Source organism: Panicum hallii, chromosome 8 (assembly GCF_002211085.1).
Source record: "Panicum hallii strain FIL2 chromosome 8, PHallii_v3.1, whole genome shotgun sequence".
Classification (NCBI taxonomy): domain Eukaryota; kingdom Viridiplantae; phylum Streptophyta; class Magnoliopsida; order Poales; family Poaceae; genus Panicum; species Panicum hallii.
Window position 1 is genome coordinate 3,349,953 of NC_038049.1, and position 12,107 is coordinate 3,362,059.

The 12,107-nt window shown below is 41.2% G+C and overlaps 2 pseudogenes; one reads left to right on the top strand and one right to left on the bottom strand.

Moving 5' to 3' along the window:
* Window positions 1-1,076: 1,076 nt before the first annotated feature.
* On the bottom strand, window positions 1,077-7,221 carry LOC112902609 (annotated as a pseudogene).
* Window positions 7,222-8,340: 1,119 nt separating this feature from the next.
* Window positions 8,341-11,579, top strand: LOC112902610 (annotated as a pseudogene).
* Window positions 11,580-12,107: the final 528 nt, after the last annotated feature.

The following is a 12,107-nucleotide window of genomic DNA, read 5'->3' on the forward strand; positions in this document are numbered from 1 at the left end:
CGGTTTAATTTAAAACTGAAACTCTTATTGTTTCCAACAATACGTAGAGGAGTGGTAAATATATAGAAGATAAAATAAGGATCGTAAGGATGGCAAATAATTAAATAACCCACGTTTCAGAGTTTAGACTTCTCCATTTCAGTTCCGGTTCTTCTGTGATCTCTGATCCGAATTACGTACTTAACATGGCAACGTGGGATGTGAACTGGGAAGATAATTTTTGGGCTCAAGTGGTTTTCTGTGGGTGGGAATGCTTGATCCCCATCCTATGCATGGTAAAGGAAGTGGTTTTTGTCAACGTAAAAAAGATTCTGGTCACGTTTAGTACTAAATCTAGTAAGCTCGACAATGTTTTTTTGTTGCGCCTTATTTCCCACCTAGTAAGTAGTCACCCTGGAGCTGGAGCTTGCACAAGGACTAATTTTTCACCCTCTGCCCTGTGGTCTTCTGGCAAGGGCTTTTCTCGCTCTCCTTAAGCCTCCTTCAGTACATTGTGACCTTTGCCACCGTCTTCTTGCTGGCCGTGGACATCCGCTTCTAGAACGGTACAATCAGCACAGGCTGATCCAATCTTCAACTACAGGATGGCTATTAGTTTCTGGACCACACGCAGCATGAGCAGCCCTGCAAGAGAGCAGGATTGTGAATCAAATATGCTTCTGCAATATTTTTCTTCCAGCATACTGTAAAATGTTTCACTTAACACCATTTAATTATGGAAAGCTACTTCTAGAAGCAACTGCCAAAGTTGCCCTCGGGAACAAACCCAAACAAATGCTACATCAGTTGAAAAACAATGTACTGGTGATTACTTGGAACTAAACAAAGTAAAAATGCAATGGTAGCCAATAGTTAGTATAGAAACCATAATGCAGCGATTAAACTCATGTAGATTGCGCCATGGCTTGCTTGAGTTTAGTCAAATTTTCAGTTATTGCAGAAGTAAGCATGGGGCAATGATTGCTAAAATCATTAACGGTGCATCAAGCAGTTGAATTAATGAGTCAACTACTTAAGAGTTACAATGGCCCTTGTCTGAAATTAAGTTGTAGCCATTTTCAGTTTTCAGAAGGACATCAAAAAGCATGAAAACTCGAAACAATATGAGGCATGTGCACAACAAATGCTCTAATCTGTATATTGGATCAAGATATAGTTCAAATCAGCAGCATGGAAATAAGTTTGAAGTGGACTCACTCACCAGTTTATATTTGCGGCCTTGATCAGAGCGGTTATAAGCTGCACCACTGGTCCTAGCTGGGGCATCGCTAGACTGTTTCTCCTCCCTCACTCTGTTAAATATGTCGGTGTAACCTTCACTTACAAAGGTCTCATCCCATCCATCCCATCCATCCCATTCTCCAAACGCTGGCACAGGTGATTCTCTCTCAGGCTGTATGTGCAAAAAATAACAGCACATCTCTTCAGAAATGATGCAGATGAGACACACGTCAAATAGAAGTTTCAACTTTATTGCTTCAGTTCCCCTCCAATTAAGTGTATGATAAGGATAATTTAGTTATGTTGTAGTACTTGAACAAAATTAAGGTTACCATTTCATATCCACAGCCACTTGATCTCACGTTGGACCTTCCAGGTCTGGTCAGTGCAGTTGCACGGCTTCTTTCTGGTGAACCCCTGTGTTCCCATGAAAGAGATGAAACCCCAGCTTGGAGTACAAGTCTTCCAGCTCTGTGTGCACGTCTTTTATTCCTGGACTTTTGCACCACTTGATCTGACCCAGTCCTCGGGGGAGAAGCTTTAGCTGATGGTGGATCCTTGGAGAGCGCTTCCGGATCTCCCTTCTTGTTCTGACTAGCAGATCTACCTGCAGATTTAGCCTTACGAGCAGTTGTTGAAACTCCTTGATGCTGGTACAGCAGAGTAACAAATAATTGTTATCAGGCAGTTGTTTGGAAAATTGATTTAACAACTAGTATACTCCTTGTTTTCAGACGTAAGGAACACTGATTGGTGATTTAGCAGGTACCCAAGGTCCATGCATGTGGATTAGTGGTTTTGTAAATCTCCACTTCTTTAATGTACGTGTTCTAATACTATTTTTATTTCTAATGTAACTTCTATGTTTAACAAATAGAACTATTACATGGATTGTCAAACGTACCTGGTCTGTCTGTTTGACCGGATCATTTGCCCCCCTGCATTCACTGCTAAGGGACACTTCCTGAACCTCATCGATTTCATTGGGTTGAGCAGTGACATCAACCATAGTAGGCCTATTCATCAATAGTTCATCTGAAAAAAATTTAAAGAGTAACAGAATAGGAAATTTAGTTGTTCTTCAGTAAAATTATAAATTGTGAAAAGGAAAAAGTCTATTTTACTATTCCAGCATCCATTTTTTCTGCTAAACCTCCAAACCAAATTTAGGCTCGATTTAATACCTCGAACTCTTTCAGTTGGTCTAGTCAACCCCTAAAGTGATTTTGTTCTCCATGTAGAAGTTGAGTTTTAAGTTATAGTAGTTATGAACAAGATAAAGAGCACACAGATGACAAACATGAATTTAACATAATGAATAGAAACAAGAGTTGGAATTCAATCAACAACGACAAACATCCCTGAGTTTGAAAAGTAAGAGAGAGAAATCATAATAGCCTCTCAATAATTAATAGAAAAGGCTACATGGCTTAGATTAGTTAGAGCTATTACCATTGTATATTAGTAAACCTATATTTCAAATGTTAAAATTGAAATTATAAAATAAAATACATTATTTTAATCATAGACAGGCAACCATATTTTGAATACATTGTTGAGAGATGGATATAGAAAACGAAACTATATTTTCAAAACTATTAGAGCAATTGTGTGGCCATTTCTGTCTACCTTTTCTTTATATAACTTTCAATGTAACACTAACCTGATCTGTAAAATATGTTTTTCCTACAAAATAAAATTTGTTATTTTTTGTGTGGAGTGAAATAGAACTACCTAAATGGGACGAACTTGGAGCCGGATCAGAAAATTGAGGAATCCTGTGAAAATAGCACCCACTTGGTTAAACACAGTTAGGGATAAGAAGAGAAACAATTAACATATCACATGGTTTCTACTTTAGTATTAATTGGAGAATTATATAATTAGAGATTGTAGTTGGCGTTTGACATCCAAAACATACCAAGCAAATGTAGGCCATCAAGGTTGTTCACAAATCAATGTTTTGACTTTTGAATTAATTTTTTTGGTTAAACTACCCTCCTCGAGATATGACTTTGATTATTACTTATATGTTAATAATATTATGATTCTTATAAATATGAACATAACGTGCTGTGATATTGGAAGCATTTCATTCCTTGAGTTCAAATAAATCTCAACATTAGTGCTAAAAAAGAGAAACATATAAAAACTCTACCATTAATTACGAAAGAGTGACCTCGCTCAAGATATATATTTTGGTCGTGCACCTATAACTGATACAAACACATTTTTGAATTTAAATGATTGTGCACACAGTTTACTGGTTATTTATGACAAGATAATGAAACTGTCTCCACAAATACTATAATCGTTCATATGGATTTTAAATATATATCCTAGTGATTCAAATTACAAAATCAGTACTGACGAAAACATATTAAAAACAATAATTCTCACTTCTACTGTTAACCTTAAAAAAGGATTGCTTATGTTATGTTGGTAAAAAGCAATCGAAAGGACAAATATTATTATTTATAAGACTTCAAAGAATTTTTGAGGAAAATATGGGCACGTACTCTTCCTCAAAGGAGTTAGCCCTTCGTACGCTGAAGCTTAGATGCCTTGAATGCTTGCTAATGGTTTCGTTGAGTACAGATTCTGCGGCCATCTTGTCGGATTCCTCTGCACCGGGAGCTGCCCCAACTCGTACAACGATCTCTTGAGTGCTCGATGCCGGCGAGCATATCACCGTACTGCTCTCCACTGTGGGCATTGAATTCTAGTTTGAGCCTCCGAAGGTTTGGCATTGCTTCTGCCTGTAAGGCGAGGCGCAGAACACCACATCTGAATTTGAGATACTTCAGAACTGGAAATGCAGCGCTGTTGAAGATAATGCTTTGTCCAGTTGGTTGCCTGACATACAATGAGAGAACATTGAGTTCCTTTAATCCAGCAATTCTGTTGACATCATCCCTCCTAAGTTCCCTAACAACAATTTTCAGAATGCTTAGCTTTTGGAGCTGTCCAATCCATTCAGGAAGTCTTGAAAAGTGGCAAATGGGAGGCAACAGTTTGAGTTTCTCAAGAAAAACGGGTGGAGAAGATACTACAAGCGGAGCAGTCTGTGTAAATGCTTGGGCATGAAACTCCTGGAGCAAGGGTAAGAGTTTTTAGGTTTTCATGTTTCCCAATCGAAGAGGCTAGAGCTATCAAGTTTCTCTCCAGATGGTCAGACTGTGCTGTACAACAGGTTATATGCGGGCCACGCAGGTTCGTCATCTCGCCAAGGGTCCGTACATTGTCTTCAGAATTACTGCTCAGGTCAAAAGACTGCAATATGCGTAGGGATCTCAGTTGGCCAACATAATCGGGCAGCTTTAAATCACCTTGAAGGTGTAGGTGCAGCAGTTTCGGGAGGTGAACAATATCGGTTGGAACAGTCAATACACTTGCATATATTTCCAGTGTTTCCAAATATTTTAGTCCTCGCATCGTCACCGGTAGCTTTATAATGGAGTCAGTTGTAACCCGGAAGTACCTCAGCTGCAAGAATATGCAAATTCCACTTAGGTCGAACATTTCTCGATCGCCCCAAAATTCAAGGATTAAAACTCGAAGCAGCTTAAACTCCATGATGGAAGGCAGACACTCAACTAGTCCATAAAAGGTGAGTGATCGAACTGGTGATAGTGTGAAGCCTGCAGGCTTGGTTGCATATTTAGCATTGCTGAAGCTGAGAGACAGACGCCGGACCTTTGCAAAGAGCTTTGGAATAGTTTCAGAGTAGTCTATTACCGTGGTGAAATTCTCTTCTACGGACTTGCGCCTCATAACGTCAAATATAGTGGAGTGCACTGTATAGACCACCACTTCATCTGCGAGACTGAGATGATTACTCTGCACAAGTCCCCTGCTGACAAGGTCATCAAAATAGCACTCTGCAACTTCGTTGGCATCTTTACCTGCCACTGCACTGACAAAACCTTCGGCAGTCCACTGCTTCACCAAATCAGTCTTCAAGAATGTATACCCTTCGGGATACAAACTAAAATATAGTAGGCATGTCTTCAATTGTTGAGATAGACTATAGTAGCTCAGGCCTATTATTTCTTTTAGCATGTCTTCCGAAGAAAGATTATTTATGGGAGACAAACATTCTTTAACATGGCTCCAGAGCTCTGGGTTGTCCTGTTGACATGCAAGAACACTAGCTATGATAGTGGTTGCTAGTGGCAGACCACTGCATTTTCTTATAATGTCTTCTGAATATTTCTTCAGTTCTTCAGAGAAATCAGGCTCGGAACCAAAGACTGTTGAAGAACAAGTCCCTGGAGTCATCTATGCTCAGCGGCTCCATCTCCAACACTGACCCAGGTGCCCAAGTACTACCTGCATTAGATTGATAGTCACAGCACTCCAGAGCAACCTCCTCAATATCTGTCGTTATCAATACCCTACTACAACGAGCACCCTCCGGAAAAGCATTTCTGATAATATCCCAAGATGTTGTTTCCCATAAACCATCAATAACAATGAAATACCTGCCGAATAATCCAAATATAAGAGCTTTTTTTATAAAATATATAAGAGTTATGTTCGGCAGGACCAATATACACAAAGTGCAGAAAATACCACAATGGAGCAAGGCCAAAACTATGAAACATAAAGATGATGTTTTGCATTGGTTGCCTTCTGTTCCAGTATACGTTTTAAACTAGAACCACCACTACCATTTGGTCTGACAAACTTGGATGCATAGTTTGTAAGCTCCGAAGCTGATTTGGGCTCAGGCAATTAGGGTCTCAAGTCCAAACAAATGGGGGATTGTAACACGCTTTAAACATTTCCTTTCAAGCACGGAGTTTGTTAGAAGAAAAACGATAAGCTTCACATCAATAGTCAGATCTATGTTCTTCATTTTCACATTTTTCTTCATCTTTCTGCTGTCAGAATTTCCTATGCTGCTTAGCTGCTATTACTACAGAATATAATGAATCTGAATCTTGGAGTTGTGTACACAAGTCTAGTTAATTGAGATGAATCTGTTTAGTGATCCAGAAGCGTACCAAAGAACAAGCTTAACATACATACCTCTTCTGCTGAAGATGTGTTCTAAGGTTGTCAACGAGCTCTTGCACAGGGAGACCCCAAGGGGGTCGTTGATGGCGCCGGACTTGAGAGATCATGCTCCGGAGCAGCCTCCTTGCATCAGGCACCCTTGAGGCCCGCACGAAGGCTCGACGGTCGAACTGCCCTCCAATTTCACGGTACACTTCTCGGGCAAGCGTACTCTTACCAACACCGGCAGGTCCAAGGATGGATACTACTTTTACTTTCAGCCGCTCTTCGGCATCGCCGGCGTTGCTGAGCGGCTTGAGCCACCTGATCAGTTCACCTCTTGATTCGTCGATGCCAACAAGGTCTGTGGCCTTCTTCCCGTTGAGACAGTGAAGCTGGTATCGCCGATCGGTTGCCGTGGAGCTTGGATTTGACGATGCCCAGCGGTGAGCTCAAGCTACCCTGCAGCTGATTGCGTCAGGCAGGTTCGTTCTTCCTTCTGCTTGCAATCGATTATGCTCGACTAAACATGAGGCGTCGTCTAGCCGGCCCTCTGTGGAAATCAGTTCATAAGCCTTGGATTCGATCTGTTACTGCTTCGACGAATCCAAGGCTTATGAACTGATTTCCCCTTAAAAAGTCAGTGTCCTCTTCTCTTCTGTGAGGACGGCTAAATCTGAATGTGCATTGTCTTAAATATGGAATGCAATCTCAAATGCAAATTGGCTTAACATATAAATATATATACAAGCTCTAATTCAGCACTGCTATAATGGTGTTTTTCTCTGATTTTTTTCTCATTACTATTTCTTCCTTTCTTACTCATTCACTAAAGAGAAACTATGTTTAATTTGCATTTAGGTGTGATTTCCTGATTAGAATTAAGGATTGTGTTGTTTCTTCGTTTTGTTCTCAATCTATCTGTGTTTTAGTTTTTTAGTTTGCATCTTTTCCATTAGGTACCTCTCCTATGGAGAACATCAAAAATGTATTATTCATGGTCTGCCTGAGGCAATAACCTTGTTATAACCGTCAGAACTCGGCCTAGCTTCGCCAGGATATGGGTGCACTGTGCTGCAGCAAACCCCTGACCATGTATGCTCAAGCAAACTATATGTCTGTATTATTGTCACTTAGAACAGTAACGCAGCCTGCACTTAAGAACTCCAGCACCCATCAAGCCGGAACACAAGCATCGATCTTCATGCATTTTTGGCTCCACTCTGGTACATGATACAGATATATCTTGACAAAGTCATTGCGTTTATGTTTCTGAAAAAACTTTCAACCCCTTCCCCACCCCGGCCCCAAAAAGCTTAGCTGAAAATAAGCCCCCAGCCCTGGCCCTAATGGTCTCAATGCACATATTTAAGATTTAACATCCTGGCATGATAATAATCATACAGGCAGAGGCAAGCAACAAATAGGAAGGTAGCATACATCATACTAGCATTATAGCAACTTAGCAAATAGCCAAAACTGCTGTATACTTGCTAGGTGCGTGTATGTAAGTATCTGCGTCTGTACTACTTTTTTTAAAGAAAATCAGTTTTGACATCTCCTCAATGCAAGGATGACCACTAGCCTCCATTTCCTAATAGCCAGTTAAACACCAGAGATTTGGAAAGAACAGACTTGTAACATACTTAGCCGGAACACAAGCACTGATCTTCATCATTTTTTGGCTGCACTCTGGTACTTGATATAGATACATCAAGGAAGAATTAGGCCATTTTTTCACAAGAAAAATAAATAAACACCTAAATTCGAGTTGAAGAGTAAAAGACATGAGTGGTGGCCTCTCTTTCCTTCATGTCCGTAGCGTGGCCTCTCTTTTTTTTTTCTGGGCATTCATCACCGGAAATATGGTACTTCAGATGCAAATTAGAACTTTCTTAATCTCTGGAAAAATTATATGCATGATGGTAATATTAACTGAAGGTGTACAGAGGTAACTAACATTTCCATGTTTAAAATGTGTCCTCTGGCAATTCGCAGTAAGCGGAAGCATGTTCCCACTAGTGAATCTGTGTGCATGCTAACTCATCCATCATCCTTCCCACAGCCGTCAGAGCTCTGCATCTGATTGTGGGGAAACGACGAACGAACGGGGGACCGATGGACGCGGGCCTGTTGAGTGTATTCGTAAAGAAACTCGTGGCGAGGTTGTTCATGCTAGCGGAGGAGAAATACAAGCTGTACAAGGGCTTCGAAGAGGATGTTCATTTCCTGATGTAAGAGCTTCCTATGATCACGGGTGCCATTGATGAGCAGCTCGCAGGGAAGGATGATCTCACATTGCATTTCAAGGTCAAAGAATTGCACCAATTGGCTCAGGAAATCGAGGACTGCATAGACTGTATCATGTACCGTGCCTCTAAGGAACAGCAACCATGGTACCGTATAAATCACACATCTGGGAGCAGGATAAGATCCCGTTTGCAGTCAGCCAAGGAGATAAAGAGACTCAAGAGAAGATTGCAGGAAGCCCACCAGCGCAAGGAGAGATACCCAGTGCCCCGTCCGTCCCATCGCGAGCCACCTTCATCGTCCTCGGATCGTCTCATCGCTCGAGAAGATCTGGTCGGCATTGATGCGCCTCTGAAAGAGCTTCTGGAGCACTTGGCAGAGGGGAAGGGCGCCCAAGGGAATCAGCTGAACGTGATCTCGATCGTTGGGTTTTGTGGATTGGGGAAGACTGTTCTTGCCCAAGAGCTGTACGACAGTACATGAGGTCGGCAGGCAATTTGAGAAAAGAGCATGGGTTTCCGCTGGGCAACGGAATCCGGAGGCGCTGTTAATGGAGATTCTCCGGCAAGTGCATGAGCCACCACGGGTTAACTCTGATGCCCGCCAGCTTAGCATTGATCTCAGAAACTATCTAAAGACCAAGAGGTAACAAAATTTCTACTTTTTTGTCTGTTATGTTTCATTTTATGTTTGTCGTGCTATGCCCAAACCGGATGCATCTACCACAACTTCTGCCAATTTAGATGGCGCAACATGAGTTGTTCATTTATGTCAGCAACGGATAATTTTTTTTTGTGTACAAGAATAATAAAAATTCTGTATATCCACAAGTATGTATATTTTATCCGTACCTAAAATAAGTAGCATGTGTTAAAAAACTTTTTACTGGACAGACAGTATATTTGATATATGTGATGCAGAATGCAATTTTCAGCATGAAGAAATATTTCATCTCCCTGCACACATTGGTTATTGTGGCTGTGGAATAAGGAAACTAATATTATTGTCTCTCTGTCCATAATTCAAATTAATGTAGGTATTTCATTGTAATTGATGACAAATTTATCAGCGGATCAGTGGAATCGTATAAAATCCGCCTTCCCGCGACTACAAGATATTAGCAGCAGAATAGTGGTCACAACGAAATTCCAGTCAGTGGCGAATACCTGCAGCTCCACCAATGGCTACGTGCGCAAAATGAGAAGACTTGATGAGGAATGCTCAAAGCAACTGTTACTGAAGGAGTCGTGTCTGCAGGAATATTCAGATTCCTCGCAGTCGGATCCGAAGGTAATGTTGGATAAATGTGATGGTCAACCAATTCATTCAAAGTAGAAATTCAGTTGAACAACCTGAATGGGAAGGTGTCTGCAAGGACGTACGTTGTCATTTGGACAGCGACGATACATTGAAGAGAATGCAGCAGGTGCTGACCCATGACTACACCAGCCTTCCAACCCATGAACTCAAGGCTTGCTTGCTATATTTTGCTATGTTCCCCAGCGACTATCGAGTCAGGACAAAAAGGCTAATGAGGCGATGGTTAGCTGAGGGATTTGTGGTACCATCAACTTTATGCGGTGATCCAGCTGCTCAAAGTTTCAGGGAGCTCATGGACCGCAGCATCATCCAGTCCATTGATGTAAGCAACAACATGAAGGTGAAAACATGCAAACCTTATGGCATGATGCACGAGTACATTGTGCGCAAGTCTCTCTCCGAAAACATCATTGCTTTGTTTGATGAGGGAAAACTCCAACCCAAACATGCTCGTCGCCTTTCTCTCCATGACAGCAGTATTTCAGATTCCACCAATCTGGAATTTGATCTATCCCTTGTCAGATCTCTGATAGTCATTGGGGAGGCAGGTAAAGCTATTCTGGATTCTAAAAAAGTATCAACTACTGAGAGTCTTGGATCTAGAACAATGTACTGACTTGCAAAATGATCATCTCAAAGAAATATGCAACCTATTACTTATAAAATATCTAAGCCTAGGGGGCAAGATTGCATGCCTTACCAAGGAGATAAAAAAGCTGAAACTTTTGGAGACGCTTGATCTAAGGAGAACATATGTAAAGATCCTACCTCTAGAAGTCATCCAACTGCCCAATTTAATTCATCTCTTTGGAAAGTTCAAGCTTCCAAATAAAGTAGTGCAAAGTCAACTGCAGAAGTTTATTTCTTCAGGACAATGCAAGTTACAGACGTTATCCGGATTTCTTGTCGACGGAAGTGAAGGATTTGCAGAGCTTATGGTTCATATGAATAAATTACGAAAGGTGAAAATCTGGTGTGAGTCATCCGCAACAAGTAGTAGCTTGACTAATGTTAAGAAGGCCATACAGAAGTTCATTCATGATGTAAAGGACCCAGCGGATGACCCTCGTTCTTTGTCAGTCCATTCTGAAGGATGCTCCGAAGACTTGCTAGAAGGCTTGGAGGCTCCCTGCTATCTTAGGTCGTTGAAATTACAGGGTAACTTACCGAAATTGCCTGAGTTTGTCACAGCACTTCGTCGACTCAGGGAATTATGCCTTCAGTCAACTAGATTGACAGCTGATCTTCTAGCAGCTTTGGGTAATTTGAAAGACCTGCTGTACCTCAAGCTGACTGCAGATAAACTTGAAGAGATCACCTTTAGGGACAGGGCATTGCCGAACCTGCGCTCCTTGTGTTTTGTGGTGAAACATCCAACATTTCCGAAGGTTGAAGATGGTGCTTTGCCACTTCTCATGTCACTTCAGCTGCTCTGTGAAGATCTGGATGACCAGTGCATTGTCCAGATCAAAGGCTTTACACGTCTGAGGGAAGTAGTTCTTTTTGATGAACTCAACACTGATGTTAAAGGAACTTGGGTACAGGCAGTTAAGGAACATCAGAACAGGCCAAAAGTTCTTCTGCTCAAAAGGGCTGATCCACCCCAAGGGGCAACTGAAATTGAGATTACAGAATGTTTTGCTCTGTCAGAGGGACGAGTAGAAAAAACTGGCATCCAAATGCCACCAGACGAGCCGAAATTTGCTTCCAACAACAAGGGACAGCCAGTGGCTTGTGTTGCTCTAACTGGCTTGCCCATTGCTGCGACTGGCACAGTGTCTTCTTAATCTTATGGGACAATTGCATATGTGCCCTTTCTTTAAACTCTAACTATGACTTTCCCCCTTTTTCTCACTTTGCTTTATTTCCCCCTCTTTTTCATAATGAATTTGCCGTTTGTCCCTGTTCTGTGCTGCCTTTTGAGGCTGGCCAATTAAATGATCTCTCTTTTTCAAAAATATTGAAAACGGAGATACCACTGGTATTGTCAAAATTGGTCCAGATATGTATAAATTTTATCCAATTTTGCTGTCAGAACATACAACTGATGCTGTGGAAATATACCACTGGTATTGTCAAAATAGGCCCAGATGCAATTTGAAGTGCAAAAGTAGAGGCAATGGTGCAAGGGTATAAATGTTTTCTGCTCCCATTTAACGCTGTCAAGTCCCCTAAACAGAGTAGAGGCAAAGAAAATGCTCAGTTTAAGAAACAGGGATAATGATGCAAAGTTGAAGAAACAGAAGCAAATGAGTAGCTTAATTCTTAAAAGTCGGGGCAGATATGCATTTAAGATGCATAATAAGACAACAAAA